Raw genomic sequence first — 16,793 nt, 5'->3', positions numbered from 1 at the left:
AGTCCTTCACAACCTTAACCTCAGCATGTCTGTGCACGTATTTACTGAACTCCCATCGGCACCAAAAGCCTTACTCCCCAGAAGCAGAACTCAGTTAGACATCTCTTCACAGTACTGTCTCATCTGCTAAGTACAAAAGTAGCAATAACAATGTATGTACAGGGGAAAAAAGAGAGATGAGTAATTGTGGTGGATGGAAAATTACAGGCAGATTAGCAAGATCACAGCAAGAGCAATCATTTCTGTCACCAATAGAGAGAAGTTTTTCAGGCAAAAGGATAACAGGAGTTACTAGCTCTGTCACTGTTATCTTCAGCAAGACACTGCTACCTGTCTTAAGGCACCAAAAGAGTCTACCAGCCTTTGAAAGTTATGTGCAATACATCTTTTTAAACTAATCAAAACTTCACTGCTCTAGCAATATGTTAAAGCATTTAAAGTCTGCCCAGAGTCAATAGTAATTACAGAAATTTATCACGGTTGCCAATCATGCAGTTCCAACCCAGGGTGCTTGTTATTGCTAAACTACAGTTTGTCAGCCTTGATTTATTTCTATAGGACACCAGCCCCTTGACAGCTGGAAGTGGGACTGCTTACAAGATTGGACAACAGGCGTTCCGTGTGCTAGGAAACGTTTCGGTCAGGTGGCTCAGTTTGGCTTTCTAAACAGGCACTGGGACCATTTTCAGATTCTCATTTTTTGCTACACAGGGGAGGATGCTAACGGGTCCTCTTAACCAAATACAGTGCACAAAATAACCTTCAATGCATCTTCACTACATAGCAGATGTTAAATGAATGCCTCAGGTTACAGGAATTTCATTAAACGTGAGAATCGCACCTCTCTCTTATCAATATGAGCTCTGCCAATAAAAAGACAACTCCTCCTCAGGGAAAATTCAGGCCCTGCTTGGTCAGGACTTTATTCTTCTCTTGACTCTCCCCTCAAGCCTTCAGACCAAAAGCAGCAAGAATGATACAAATAAAGCAATACAAATCTCTGAGCATCCAAAAGGAAGGAAGGTTGGAAATGAGGGATAAGGATACGGGCAAAGGCACTTAAAATAAATTAGAACACTTCCCTAGAATCTTTTCTTTCATATTTTGCAAGGCAATGCCCTCGAGCTTAGGTTTCTGTAGCACCTTCATTTTCACACAGGGCTCAGTAACCTTAACGTTATCTACTGATTTCTAAACCACATGCTCAATTCTGACCCTGTGCCAGCTTTGCTCTTCTGTATGCTGACATGTGGTGTGAATGTCCCATGCTCAACGCTGACAGAGGAAACACAGAGGTAGGAGTACTGAAAAGCCAGGACAAAGGGATGTGAAGGGTACTGGATATTTTGAAACTCTGGCTAATATTAAAGTGAAAAATAAGATGACTCAGGCAATTCAAAAGGAGAAAATGCCTCTTTCAACTTCTATGGCAATAGTTGGAAAGTGAGACAAATGTTTCGAAACTGATCTTCTGTAGAAATATTTCCATTGAAATAGCATAAAGATAAAAACATTTTTCAGCAGACAATTATTTAGCTGCACAGCATATTTCATCGGGACATTTTTGATGTAAAGGCAGCTTTTTAACCAAGCAATATTCCGTGAAAATTTTTCAATTTTTTTCAGAATTTTAAGTATTTAGATGAAGTGGAACAAAACTATGAAATTGTTCAGCCTTTGAACAAGTGGGAATGAAAGTTCCTTATACTGCTGAAAATACACTTCCATAACGTTAAGATTCATTGACTCTTAAGCTCTAAAGTTGAAAGGCGGCAGCAGCATTATCATCTGGACAGATGTGTGGAATAACAAAGGTCATAAAACCTTCATTCATTAATTTTTGCTTTCAGCTTAAAACTGCAGTATGAGCTGAACTTTTTCTTAGAAAGATAAAAGTCTTCATTTAAAAAGTAAAAATTATGGATAATTGACCTTGGTCCTATATAAAACTTTACCTCTAGGGATAGAACTTCCATTCCTGTTTCTTTTATTTTAATAAATTTAAGGCATATTTTTAGTAGTTGCTGATCATTTACCCTCCTTTGTAATTAGATCCAATTAGGAATTACCCTCCTTTGTAATGAGATGTAATCATGGTTTCTGTGATAGTATAACACCCAAGGCAATCTTCCTCTCACCCCTCCGTGTTTACAAGGGAAGTTTTTTTCTCACTATTCCAGCTAAGGGCTGCGGACCTTCCAGGGTCCTGGTGCAATTAGCTGTAAATGGCGGTGACTGAGACACACTGAGGAACATGCATAATGACTAACCTTCCAAAGGCTCATAAAATATTCAGCACCTCGGTATCGCTTCAGGTAGTCATATTAATCTAAGTGTGCATCTGTTTGTGTGTGTGTGCATACAAGTACACAAATAGGAATGATGTGGAAAAAGAACTAAGCTAAAAGCATATTTTTAACAAATTATGCAACTACTTCTTTCCAAATTTCAAAATGTGTTTGAGGAGAGGGTGTAGATTTCCTCAGACACTTTTAATCTCACAGTTTGCTGCAGCCTACATGTGTTTTGCAATTAATGCAGGTAAAGCAAGACTGGGTCTGAGATAGCCTTTAAAGAAGACAGCCATTTCCACGGGGCACTTCCATGCTTTAGGATACCCTCTTCCAGTATGTACTTGCAGGGGTGCTGCACAAAGCCCTGCTGAGCTATGGGTAATAATTCGAGGGTATGATACCCAGTATATCAGAGTTCACAAGCTTATTGTATATGAATTATTTTAATCAATATATGATAGAGATTGAACGTGAACAGGAGAGGGATTGTTATTTAATTGTGAATATTATTGCATGAATTCAGGATACTGATTTAGTCCAAAGTTCTTTTCTGAGTGAAATCCCTCCTAAGAGGCATTTCTTCTGTTCTTGTTTGCTCACTGCTTCTTCTATAGAACAGAATGGCATGATTAATCCTAACAAGAGGGATTAATTGGACAACCTTCTGTGTCCTGCAAGCAGCTCAGGGAATTGGCAAACTATTATCTGCTCAGATCCTCTATTTCATCACATGAATCACCCTGCCTTGAGCATCACTCTATATAAAGCAAAAATGGAGAGGCTGCAAAGTGTCTCTCCTTTTTATTTATTGTGAGCACTTCTCAAAATATGCATCCACATTATTATTTTTCCCCTTCCAATCCAATTAGTCCATGTTCTCACAGCTGATTTTTCTTTGTAATTCACTTATTTTTAATTGGTGTGGAGTCCTGAGCTGCACCAGTTTTGCAGAAATGAAACATCTGAAGAGCAGTTGAACTGTGTCTCTTTACACCTCTGTAATTTCTCTCACTTCAGAAAAAAAATAGTGCTTACTGCCACAGATCAGTGGATGTGGAATGCTTTGAAATTGCTGGGACAAAAGCAAATGCCATTTCTTATCGATGCGTTTAAGCCAAGGGGTTAAATTCTGATTTACATTATCAAAATTTGGAGCAACGTCAGTTCCAACATTCTGACTGCAAAGGTACCAAATTGTGCAGGTGTGGGCCCATCTTTGTGTACAGTCCCAGAAGGACAACAGCTTTCTAATGTTAAAACCATGAAATTTTTTGTTTGTTGTTTATGATGCCTTGGTACGGATTCAGTGGTCAAACTCTATTAATGACTGCTGCTAGAAAGACCTTGAATAATCTTTCAGCTTTACTCTAATATAACCAACATGTGAAGTTTACCCCTTTCATCCCTTCAGCTCTGCTGTTACTAAAATTTACTGCCTGAGTTTTTGAGGTCTAGTCCAAAAAGGCCTGCCCTAATGTCCAATGGAATTAGCTGGAACCATTCTGCTTACTTTAGCGGGCATTACATCAGGCAGTTAATCACATTCCTCCCGGTCACCAGAAATCCCATTTACCCTTCTGGATTCCTTTTCCTCAGTAGGTGAAGATACAGTCAATAGCATTATCTGCAAAGTGCATATTGTGTACATTAATCCAACTGCCAATGTTGCAAAAGGGTCAACTGCTTTGGAGAGAGCAAAGAATAAAGTAGTACACCATGGGCACAATTCTTTGGATTGCCAGCTCTATGCGATAGATCACAGGGGATTTTCTGTAACTAGCTTGAAAAAGATACTGAACGGGAGGCAGAGTCCATTACTGACAGAAGAAAAGGCCTGTCAGAAAACCCCAGGCAGCAAGGATGTAGCTAAGATCAGTACAAGAGAAAGTTTCTGCAATCCATCAAGAGAACTGTGTGCAGGTGACCCACGAATCACCTCACACCATTGTACTTTGCAGCAGGCAGTCCTTGTTGGAATTGCCCCTCTGGGCGATGAAAGCACTCTATGTGACACCTGCGAATTTGCCCTTTACTGCTGCAAACCCAAGCTGTTAAATATCACGCTCTTTTGGCTGTGATTTACTCTATTTATGGCCCTCCTTCCACCCAACCTTTCCTTATCACAAGGGATCAATTCTGGACATACAACAAAAGGCAACAATGGTTTTAATAAAAAACAGAAGGACAGGAAAGATTGATTCCGCCAATGAAGACAGGCTGTAGCAATGGAGAAAAAGAAAGCAGGCAAACAAGAAAGAATAATATCAATAAAAAAAGCACATTGGTGGCTATACCAACCCATAGGCACATTTATAATAGGTGAAACAACTGTGTTTTCTTAATACCCCTTGTTTTTTCTGTATTCAACAACTCTTCTAATTTAAAGGTGGGTACCTAAAAATGTTCCTGAGGTTCTTCCATGTGACAAGAAACTACTTCAAGGAAGAAATATAGTCCTGTAAGATCTATAAGTCTTGATGCAGAAAAGCTAATTTCTCTTGTGACCTTGTGAAAGTTTAATAAAACTTCTGTGTTATTCTGCTTTAGATAAAATTCCAGACTTAGCAAAGAGCTATCCAAATAAGGTCCACTCAGATCTCAGATTTCTTTTTTTTTTAGACCACGCGTTAACAGAAAGCATTCAAGTACAGCATGTAAGTAATCTAAAAAAAAAAAAAGAATACCCTGCATTAGCATTCATAAGATATCTGATACTTTTCTTTGGCTTTTCACATACAATGTCATTTTCTTGAAATATGTTTAATAGTTTCCCGTGTTTCATGTCTTCTCTGCACAATATGTAAGCAGAAAAGGAATTCTGTTCTGATGAAAATATTCTCCGTGAAGTATTTTGCAGCATCAGTGAGAGAGATATATTATGTGTAATGAGAAGTGATAAATATGGAAAAGAGCTGTTTATAACATGACTGTAAGGTGATCACACAAACTTCATGTTGATTTTAATTTTAATTTCAAAAAGCGGGAACATCACAAGTCTTAAATTACCCTAAACACACTGATAAGAACTACCTGTGAAATGTAGTCTTCTTTCAGTTGCTAGCTGCTCAGAAGGCCTGCAATAGCATGCAAGTGGAAATCAAGGTTGTTTTTATTTTGTCACGTCTATCAGGTAGCTCATCAGGATCACACTGTACTATCTCCGGTGCCAGTATTCAGCCTCCTTGCCATTTGTAATCATCTGCAAAACCAAAACATGTTCTCAAGCCAAATAAATCTTTAATAGCTGGAGTCAGAGATGTCGTCTCAATGTGCACATAACTATCTCTGGCTCTCTCAGAAACCAGTGCTAGAAAACGGCAGAGAAGGGTGTAAGTCAGTCTTGGAATTTGCCACCACTCATGTGAAACAAATGTGTTGCTCTGCAACTTCAACAGCAATGTACTTTTCAAAATAGCCCATGGCAAAATTTTCAAGAAAAATTAAACCAACTACCATACAAAGCTGCCTTTGGCAGGAGGCTTTTGACTTCATGTGTTTGAAAGACCATTATACTCCACGGAAGAGAAAGATGTAATAGCTGCCAAAAGAAAGTACCCTTGTTCCTTCCTCATAAATTCCATACATATGCACAAATTCATCAAGGGATGCATCTTAGTAAAACAATTTCATCAGCTCTAAAAGGCTGTGTATGAATAAATAAAAATAGGTTTATTTGAATTTTCTTTGCACAGAAGCAGAAGGGTCCAAGGGTTTCAGCAAGAAAATCTTATATGTTTTTTATGCTGTGTATATTCTTGCAGACTTGAATTTCTTCTGAAAAAGAGAGTGGAGTACTGATTTGTCAAGCAGTATAGATGACATTCATTTTCATTGCAGAGAAGAATTAAAGCTATGACCCTTAAAATGGTACATAAAAATGGTGTTTGTTCTCTTTAATGAAGATAGATTTCAGCCACTTGGAATGCAGGTCCTTAAGAGCAAGGATAGAGGATGTACGTTTGTGCATGAAACAACAACATTACCAGTTTCAAAGTTCTGTAAAAATATTAATTAGCATCATTGAAAGGGCAAAAATAACCCTAGCATGAACTGGAAAGGAAAAATTTTAAAGACACTACACTGACTTACACCAAGATTGGGCTCATATTTTTCTATACAAAGCCAATAGTTTATCCTGAATGAAATGCCAACTTGGAAAATAATGTATTTTTTTCAGTTTTATGACAAAATTGCATCCTTTCTTTCAGACATTGACTGACACCTTTTATAGAAAAATGAACTAATGTAAGGCACAATAGTTTATTTATTAGAGTGGTGTCTAGTACTGCAAATACTGAGATAATATTTTTCCTGCCCATCTTTATGGTGAGGGTCAAGTCCTCCTCTTGTTTGCACCACTAAAATCTACATTAGTTCCAGTGGTTTTCCAAAGAATATTCCAGATTCATATCACTGAGTTTAAAAGGCAGCGTGGCCTCTTCTCACTTGAGTATACATCAGTGATTTAGAAATTAATTTTCTATGAAATACAATACATCGTAATGTCCCATGTTGTACAATACAGAACACCAGGATAGGAAAGCAGTTTTAACAAGTGAAATTTAGAATTAATGTTATAATTGGGGAATAGAAATGAAGTGTGATTCAGCCACTAGGGAATCATTATTTTGGTAGATACTGTGTAACTATCTACATTTCTCTATTACCCAGTTACAAAGTACAAACTCTGAAGGACTCAAAGCCTTTTTAGAAAACCAATTTGTGTAAAGCAAGGTAGAAAAGCTTAAAAAACCCCTTGCTATTCAAAGCATGAATGCCCCCTCAACCTAGTATTTCTATTGAATTTATAGACTGTTCTTATGAATACATGTCGGTCACTCTGGCACACTGCTAGGTTAAGGGTTCTCCCATCTATTGATCTCAGCACAATAAGGAGTAATCAGAGCCACTGAAATTTGATTTTTATGTGATGGAAATGTGCTGAATCATAGCTTATTGTTACACCCGTGTGTTTCAGAAACATTTATAAAACAGAGGTGGGGGGAGGGCTAAATCAAATCACATTCAATGCATGTAGGAGAAATGTCTTTAGAAGACATTGAACGGTCATAAAAAAAACTCTCTATGGAGAAAAGATCCCTAAAAGAAAAGTAAAAAGCAGTGGGAGTAGCAGAAAGACAGACAAAATCATGGAAATGAAAGCCTAATTTTAATTAAAGTTTCTAAGAACACTCATGGGGTCAGAAATGTATATGCGAATGATATTATCTCAAGACGACATAATTACCTGGTTTGGAGTTGCAGTTGTTTACATTGATGAATACGGTTTATTTGAAGTCCCGTTCCAGACAGGGGTCGTGAGCTCAGCCCTCATTGCTGCAGAAAAGAGCTGAAGGTGTTTGGCAATTTGCGAATTCAGGCCAGAGAGAGAATATTTGATGGCAATGCTCGATACAAAGAACTTAACTAGCATGAGACTGGGGTAGCACCTTAGGGAGTGAATGCCACTGCATAACGAGGAAGACCATTTCAACCCAAATGAGCACAATGAAGCTATTAAAACACTTCATCTCTATTCCTCCTGTGCCAAATGCTACATATATGCCACTACATCATGTACTTACTAGATTAGATACCATTCAAACGACAGAGAGTTTTTATTGATATTGGGCCTACATAAAATCTACTCAAAGCACAAAGGTTTCAGCAGCTGAATCCACATCACTGAAACAATAGAGGACAGGTGACATCATCACAGAGAGGTGGTGATGAATTTATAAGGCACACTCTGTATTTCATGACAAAGAGAAATTAGCAAGTGGCTAAACCAGCTATACATATGGGTGTGTGTTTATCAGATATGCACCTCTATGAGGGGAATATGATGGTTTGCTGACGTATATAGAGCTAGCTACAGGTATAAATCGAATACAACTCACTTTGCAAAACCAGATCACCATGAAAAAGAGTTAACAAACGCAGAATCTCACCAACGCTAAATGACTCTTGGTTTTATGCAACAACTAAGTTTTTCTTTTCCTTTAAGAATTTAAAAATTCACAGAGTTTTTAAAACAAGTTCTCTGTTTTTAAAATGTAAAAGCACAAATAATATCTGATTCTTCATTACCTACCCATTGCTTCTGTTTCTGTCCCTGAGCTGGGATAGAGTATATAAATACTTCATGAGAACTTTATTTATATAGTCTCAAATAAAGTGAAGCTTCAAAACCAAAAATATTAACTCTGGGATCCTCTGGTATAATAATTGGTTGCCTGTAAGTATAGAAGTTAGTTGAAAAGTATATATCATCAAAATACAATTTAAGTTAAAATGAAAAATTTAGATTTTAAAAGTTGAAGGCAAGCATACTAAAAAAAGCAATAAGCTCAGTCGGATCTAAGAATAACAAAAAAGATGTTGGCTTTTCTTTGTGCGAGAAAGACTGCCAAATGTGATCAGCCATAGCAGTACCTGAAAAACATTCTAGGTGACAGAGAAGATTAATATTATTGTTAATATTGTTGTTCTGATTATGTATTAGTGGAGGTATCACAATGACACTGTGTAAATTAAGTTCTATTAATTAGCTACTATATTTCACCCCTGAGATGGCATCATTTCAGAAATTGCTAACAAGAAAACTAATTAATGTCAACTTAGCTTAGATGGCAGCTTCTGTGGTCTGGATATTTCCCCAACAGGGGCTCAGTTTGGGTCCTCCACGTCATTTCACAAAGGTCACACATTCACTGAGATCTTAATATTCAAGGGGTACCAGAAAACGCATCGAGGGCAGGTTGCCATACAGATCTCCACCACTGTTACCTGCCTCGGACTAAACGACAGCCTGGAACTTCTAGCACAGTTAGCAGTGCCGTACGCTCTGCACCGGGAAGAGCGCTGCTCTGTGCCAGGCTGCTCCTTGGATCAAACCGTCCCAGAATGGTGGGAACGTCCATCAGGGAAGCCACCAAAGCAGCGGGTGGGAAGAGGAGGGAAGGAAATTCAGAGGACCGCCATTCGGCCAGGAACACAGAACCACAGTCTGCCTAGAGGAAGACTTAAACTCCTTTTAATTGGGATGAGTAGGGTCATAACTCATTGCTCTAAGCCCGTTATTAACTCCGAGGAAGACAAAGAAAGCACGCTGTCAGCACGCCGCCTTGACTTTGGCTGCATTTCTAGGGAGTAACAGAAGGGCAGAGCGGGCGAGAGAAACATGACGGACACCCCGAGCTCGCCAGCAGGAATTCAGACCCGCAGCTCGTACCGGCGCCGTACCCGGCTGCTCCCTGGTCTCCCTCACCCAAACCGCACTCCAGGCAGGTCACCTCCACCGGCTCCTCCTGAACGGAGCGGCCAAAGCCTGCAAGGCAGCTGGAGCGCACCCGTGAGCTAACTCTGCCTACCTCTTCTGTAGAAAAGTACTCCTATTTCTTAAGAGTATTTGCTATACATTTTGTGAGATTACAACCCCAACACAAAAACATCAGTCTATTTAATTTCTTGGTGTGAAATAATGAATACAGCTCTACTTATCTGCAAAAATAGCTTAAAATTAAAAGAGGTGGGTCTCGACATTTTTGTATCTTACAAAGTGATTATGAAATGAAGCCTTTTATTTGATAACACACAGAAGACAATACCTTGAAATGTGAATATGACTTGGAGTGAAGACAGACTCTATGGATTTGGCTGTGACCTACTACATGTAACATTGAGTAAACTGCTGTGGAGATCAGCCCTCTCCTGTTCACTGCAGGGAGGCAGCAGCCTGAGGGGAAATCCATGCAACAGCCCAAGGGATGAATGCAGCCTGGAGAAACACTTCTAAGGCAGCCTTAAACTACTACATTCTGTTAGCAAGAACGATGTAAACTCAGAATAAATCATCACATTCCTCCCTCTTTTATCCCCCAAATACAAAATCATTGCCACATCATGCTCCCGGGGCCTGGCTGGTTAGCTCTGAACCTGTCTGAGGCCCATTTTTCCCAGTCAGCAGCGCCTCAGCAGCACTGGCAGTGGTTGAAGTCTAAAGTACCCAACTAACTCTGAGGGGAAAAAAAAAAAAAAAAAAAAAAGAGGCATTTCTGCCCTAGAGGGCTCCCTGGGAACTTCCTTTGCTTGTGGGAGGAGAACACAGCTGAGGACAGGGACCCTGGGCTTGCCTCGAAAGGTGGAGGTGGCCATGGCGGAAGCTTCTGGAACCTGGGGTGTGATGGCAACCTGAGGTGAGGCCAGCCCTGCCCACCCCCAGGGTGGGAAGGGCTCTGTCACCATTGGCTGGGGCAAGGCAGGGTTCAGCCCCATTGGCTGGGGCAAGGTGGGGAGGCGGGCTCAAGGCTTAGCCCATCTACCTGAGTGCTGAGGGGCTCATGGCAGCCTCTACCTTCCATTTCCTCAACTTCAACACTTTAACAACAATAACTTTGTGTCTAATGCATATTACGGCCTGTTTGACCATCCTCACGCTTGACGCACTGTTCCCTTTGAAAGCCCCCCGTTAACTTTTAAAAACAGGCTGAGGTTTTGATGAAGACTGTGGTATTTTCCAGCCATGCGAGGCGTTACCGTGCTGCCCAGCACCAGAGATGGCACCGCATCCCGCACGCTCACTCCTGTGCTTTGTTTTCATCAGATTAGATAATTGATTATGCTCTTCCTGGGAGTGAGTCAGAGCCCATCAAGACAATTGCTCGAGCTTCAAAGGGCTTTGTAGAAAGAAATCCCATGTATTGATTGGTTCAGCAAAACAGGGCTTTCAGCATTGAGAGCTGCAGATTTCCTGAAGAATTTTCAAAGGGACAAGAGAACAGACCAACTTTGAAGGCATTTGTGGAAAGGCTGCTATTCCAGTAGTCCAAGTTTTCAATCAGTTTTGCAAAATTTCCTTTTGAGTTTATTCTTTTGAAGAAAGAAGAAACACTGCTCTCCTCCTTTTGGAAACAGCAGTTATTAAATGGTTTATAAATGTATTAATAAACCACTAATGAAAATAAAAACAGCAAGTGTTTGTTATTTTGTTGCCTTACATAAAATAAAAGCAGAAAAAATTACTTATTCTTGCCTGTTTATCTGGGGAATACATAGGACTAGACCATGGGGTAAATATGTGACCATTTACTTAAGCCTTAATTTTGCCAGTATTCATTCATACAGCTGTGCCAAAGGAAAAGAAGTTTCTCTAACAGACATGAGTGTGAAAGACAAACATTGCATTAGATACCTTCTCCTTTTTTAGGTGTTAAAATTCATACCTATTTAGAGGCCAGAACACACCTCCTATTGCATCGTTATTACTAAAATTACGTGAACTTCATTCTTTGGACCAACCCCTTTGCAAAACATTGAATTTCACTTCAGGTTGCCAGACGGGGTTAAATACATTCTTGTATTTTATTTTCAAACGGTCTTGCGTGTATTCTTTTTCTTGAGAGCGTACAAGCTGATCTCTAGCATACTGCGTGGAAACACTTAACTCATACAACTGGAAATACTTAATTCAATTTTCTCTAGCATAATTGTTTTCCTCTAAAAATTAAGTTGGCTGGAATAATGCAGTAAGTGGATGTAGGCTATTTAATTCCTATTTTAACCTCTGTTTTCTTAAATTTGTAATGTTCTCTTCCCCCCGCCCCCAACATCTCCTTAAAAAAAACCAACACACAACGACAACAAAAAAACAAGTAGGTATCAGAGCTGTTAATAATTGATGAAGCATTTGTAAACCCTTAGCAAATGAACAGTCAAGTGACACATGAATAAAACATTTGGAAAAAAGTCTCTGACAGCTAACAGCATTCTGAAGCGGAGCGTAAAATATACAGGTATTATTTTAAAGCAGCATGTGTGCAATATAAAAAATAAGGTTGGGGAAAGCGCTGGACCTCTGCTTTGTTTGCATGTGTTGTGTAGGAAGGGTTGTGTGGACGGGGACTTCACGAGGCACTCAAGTGAACGTCCTTTCCACAGGTTTCAGCCCAGTTGGAGTCCCAGCCCTTCACCAGCAGCCCCTGGTATGAAGTTTCTGCACTGCTGTTTCATAATAGTTGCTGCATGATTAATACACTCCCTAGCATTGATGCGATACTGATAAAAAGGCTCTTCTATTGACATTGTTTACTACTCACAATTTACTGTAGTAACATTACGATGCTAGTACTATTTCATTATTATTTCACCATAATATTTTTGCATTGCCATACAGACACAAATCTCTACATCTGCTTCTTCCTACCATGCCACTGCAAGTGTAAAAGACACAATGAAATGTATTCCACACATGGAATACACAATGCAGTGTAAATAAAAAGGTCTGGAACTGATGACCTGGATTTCACTTAAGTTTTATCCAAATAAAATACCAGCCTTGCTCCTTCCTTCCATCAAAAAAATGGGACATTTCACTGCATCACATTATAACCCAAAAGGTGAGGATGCATCAGGTCTCCAACAATGGCATTAAGATTTCATCACACTGTCAATGAGAGAAGATTTCTTTAACTTGTTTTACCTGTCTCAGCTCATGTTAGACAAACAGAAGAGGGATTTTATTGAAGAATATTAAATGTGGAGTTTTAAAAAGAAATGATTGCGTAATGTCAACGATGCTAGTTGCAACAGACAGGAGTCAATCAAAAATCCAATTCCTAAACTCCTCCATTCCTGAGGTCAGAGAAGCGACGGGTGTGAAATGCCTGTTTAAGGCAGCAAACCAGTGGCTTTGTAACGGGAAGACGCATCACACCGGAATTATGATGCTACATTACCAAATATAAAGGCATCTTTTGGTTGACTTTTTTAAAATGGACAATAATGATATTTAGATGTAGCCTGCATGTATGAAAAAAAGTGTTGCGAGATCCACACACACACTTCTGTTGAGAATCTCTGCAGCCTCGCAGCACGTGACTATCGCTGCTGTTTCCTCTAAAAGGTCATCAGACACTCACGAGGTGGTGCTTCCATTACACACCAGTTACACTCCTTCCTTTTTGCATTTCCATTTGCAAGTTATAGATTTCCTATACATTTCAATTACGGTCCTCCCCCCCGCCCCAGTTAAATACGTTGCTGGGGCAACAAAGGTTTAACGGAGCGACAGCAGAAATAATTACTTATTTGATAACTGGTGTCTTTCAGTGGGGGCATTAGATTTGATTTTTACAGGGCAGGCTTTGCAAAGGAAAGGGAGATGTGGGGAGGGAAGAGGGGAAGAACTGACTGAGCTCTCATGCAGTTTTGATCACAAGTCAGAAACCGTGTTTAGCTTCAAAGAGACTGTTAGGGAAAGTTACCATGAGGGAATAAAAGGATGGAAGAAGAAAAGAATCTCCCTTGCTCGGGAATGTTTGTACATTTTAAATGGCAGTTAGAAATGTTGTGCAGAAAACGCTTGACTGAATCTTGCATTATTCTTTTTTTACTTCAGTTCTAATACAAAAAGGCTGGTGAGGAGAATGTCCTGATGATCCTGTCATTAGAGTCACTGGATCACAAACTTAAAGACTTGCCATTCTAATAAAGAACAGCTAGAGAGGGAATAATAAATATGTAACACTTTGGCTTTTTAAAGCACTTAAATACATTATTCATGTAGATTTTATTGTTTAAATCAAGTTGGGGAAGGCTTTATGCACCATTAAACAAGCAGATCCTGACAATTTTTTTAACTGGGTAGACTGAAGCCAGATTCCCCGTTCTGATAAACGACATGATTGAAGCAGACAGTTAATAGCAGGTCCATGTTAATAGGAAGTAACTCAAGTTCCACAAACTAATTGCAAGGAAACTTTTTCTTCACGTTCTTTACTGTAGTTACAGGTCTTGCCAACATTTGTTATATTGCATAGCATCTCACAAAACATAAACAGAATGAGAGGCAGTGTTAATGCGTAGTATTATGGTATTTTTCTGCTTGTATGATGGCAGCAGCAGGAGATGATTTCTATGAGAAATACTACGTGCTATTGTAATACAAATGTATGCTACAACAATCCCAAGGAACTTCTTTATGAAAGGATCATATTCTGAGTTAAAGGAATACATTACAGTAGCATAATTTCCTAAAGAAACTTTTTAAAACTTCATGGTAAGTTCTTTAAACCCATTAGGAATGTCAGGATTGTAGCCAGCACAGATAGCTCTGAGCCTTTCAACACGCAGTGGAGTGGCACTGCTTACGGGACCTTCGCAGGAAGAGCACTTTCCCTCGGCGCGTACTTTATCACCCAAAGCACACTCTGTCCTCTCTGCTCTTGATTCCATTGTTTTTCCTTCCCCCTTCGCAGGCAGTGAATGCTACTGGGGTTTGGATTAGCATTTCAGTTCAGATCAGGAGTGTGCTTTTGAAGTAAATTGCACAATCATCCCTATTTCCTAAGCTTTGGTTGACACATGGAATGGTCTGAGTGTCTAAACTAGATTGGTTACAAAAGCCTTCCTCTTGCATCTGGGAAGGCTGGAGATAAGACACAGTTTATAGATTAGAAAGGCTAGCGTAGACCATTATGATCTAGACAGCCTGATTTCTATAAAATAGGCCAGAGAACGTCATGAGATGGTTTCCCTGTAAGCCAGATAACTTTTTGATGAACTGCCTCTGAGAGACATATTGTTTCTATTTAAAGAACGCGGGTGGCAGTTAACCACACCATCTCTACATAAATTATTCAAGTTACTCATTATCCTCACTGTTAAAAAAAAAAAAAGAAAAAAAAAGAAAAAATTTAAAAAAAAAAAAAGAGACCACTGACCCCACAGATTATTTCTGGAAGTAAGGGCAGTTCCACCACCCCTGGACCTTGGCCCTATACGCAAAGTTTGTTGGCATTTCCAGCCGGGTGCATTCAGTGTGGTCCCACTGGTGTCCCTGAGGTTCATTACATTTACCCTCCATCTAAATGAGCAAACTACAGCCCCAAACCTGATCTTGTCTCCACCACGGAAAGTGCAATTCCCTCTCCAGGCAGCTTCTCAATGAACATTTACTAACACAATATTTTACAATTAGCAGTTGTCCCGTTACATACTCAGGAAAGATAGTAAGCAGGTGTAAATCTCTAGTTTCATCTCCATCAATATTTCTGTCCCTGTCTGTCTCTTTAATTGCTATTGACTGCAGAAGGTATTTTTTCATTGAGGCATGAGGTAAAGTGATATTGATTACGGTAAATGAACTTTTCTGTAGTCTGAGTCAATTGGGAAGGTGCAGAGAGGAAACTGCAAGAATGTTTACCTTGCACATGAGTAAAATTCCTTTTTGAAAACTCTCTGCTTGGCTAAAGGACTGTGTGAAGTAAACCCACGGTTCTACTGTTTAATGCAAAAACGTCAAGCTGCTGTGACTTTGGACAGAATGAAAATCAACTTCATTTGCTCAACGTATTGAAATAGAAGAGAAGGAAATTAGAACAAAGACAGATTTAAGTTTTAATCCCTCATGTAAGGAGCTTTTGCCATGTAATTTTTTATCACGACTGCATATTTCATTTCTGGGGAAATAATGGTAAGAAAACAAAGAATTCCCTATCAGCAACATACCTGATTTTGTACATCTGTTGGGACCCAGTGCCACATCCAACTTTCTTTGTGACTGGAGAAGTGCAAGGATGTAGGCACCTGCCACAATTCATTGGTGTGTTTGGAACATTCAGGCTGCAGAGAACGTTGCTTCCCATTTCAATGCACTTAAGATGTATGACCACATCACTCCCGTCAGAGCTGCACGTAAGCCTTATTAATTTAAGCTTTTGGTAGACAAAAACCCAGCATTCCTTGGATCAAAAGTAACATGAAACAGTAATTTATTTGATAGCACCATCTAAACGTCCTAGATGAGGGCTTTATTCTGCTGTGTACTGTACGAACTCATAATAAAAGCTTACTGCTAAACAGCAGAAAGAAAAGCATCTTCTCCCTTTTTCACCTTAGCTAAAGTAAACAGGAAAAATGACATAATTCAGCATGCAGGAAATTGTGCCCTTTGTCCTGATTGTGTGCCCCAAATCTGCGTGCGTAGCTGTCAACCTCTGTCTAGACTCGGCCATGACCTCACAAGTTCTGTGGCTATGCCAGAGGTTTCTAGGGACGTACGATCCATCTTACCTTCCAAGGCTTAATTCAGGAAAGGCATTGAAGTTCACTCTTTACACATTTAATTAAGTCTCATCTTTCTTGAATTGCGCCAATACACTCGATAAACACTCCTCAGTTTTACCTTAATCCCTATGAAGCTATTTGCTAAAATGGTGACTTAATTCACGGTTCTCAGTGCCCTCTCTCTTATTTTTCTCAGAGAATGTTTTTAACAGCACCTGTTTGCTTACTGATTAATCACTGCATTTCACTGCAGAATCCATAGTATAGATGTAGGAATAGGAAAAACACATCTTTATTACAAAACCTACTTTCTATACTAATTTACTGTAAAACAATAATTCAGGCAATGAGATTACTCCATATAATTAATCAAATCCTTATATTCCTATTGCACTGTTATACAGCACGTGCTGACATATGTCAACACAGTAA

The sequence above is a fragment of the Grus americana genome, chromosome 26 (assembly GCF_028858705.1).
Source record: "Grus americana isolate bGruAme1 chromosome 26, bGruAme1.mat, whole genome shotgun sequence".
Lineage (NCBI taxonomy): Eukaryota > Metazoa > Chordata > Aves > Gruiformes > Gruidae > Grus > Grus americana.
Note: the sequence above shows the minus strand (reverse complement) of the source record.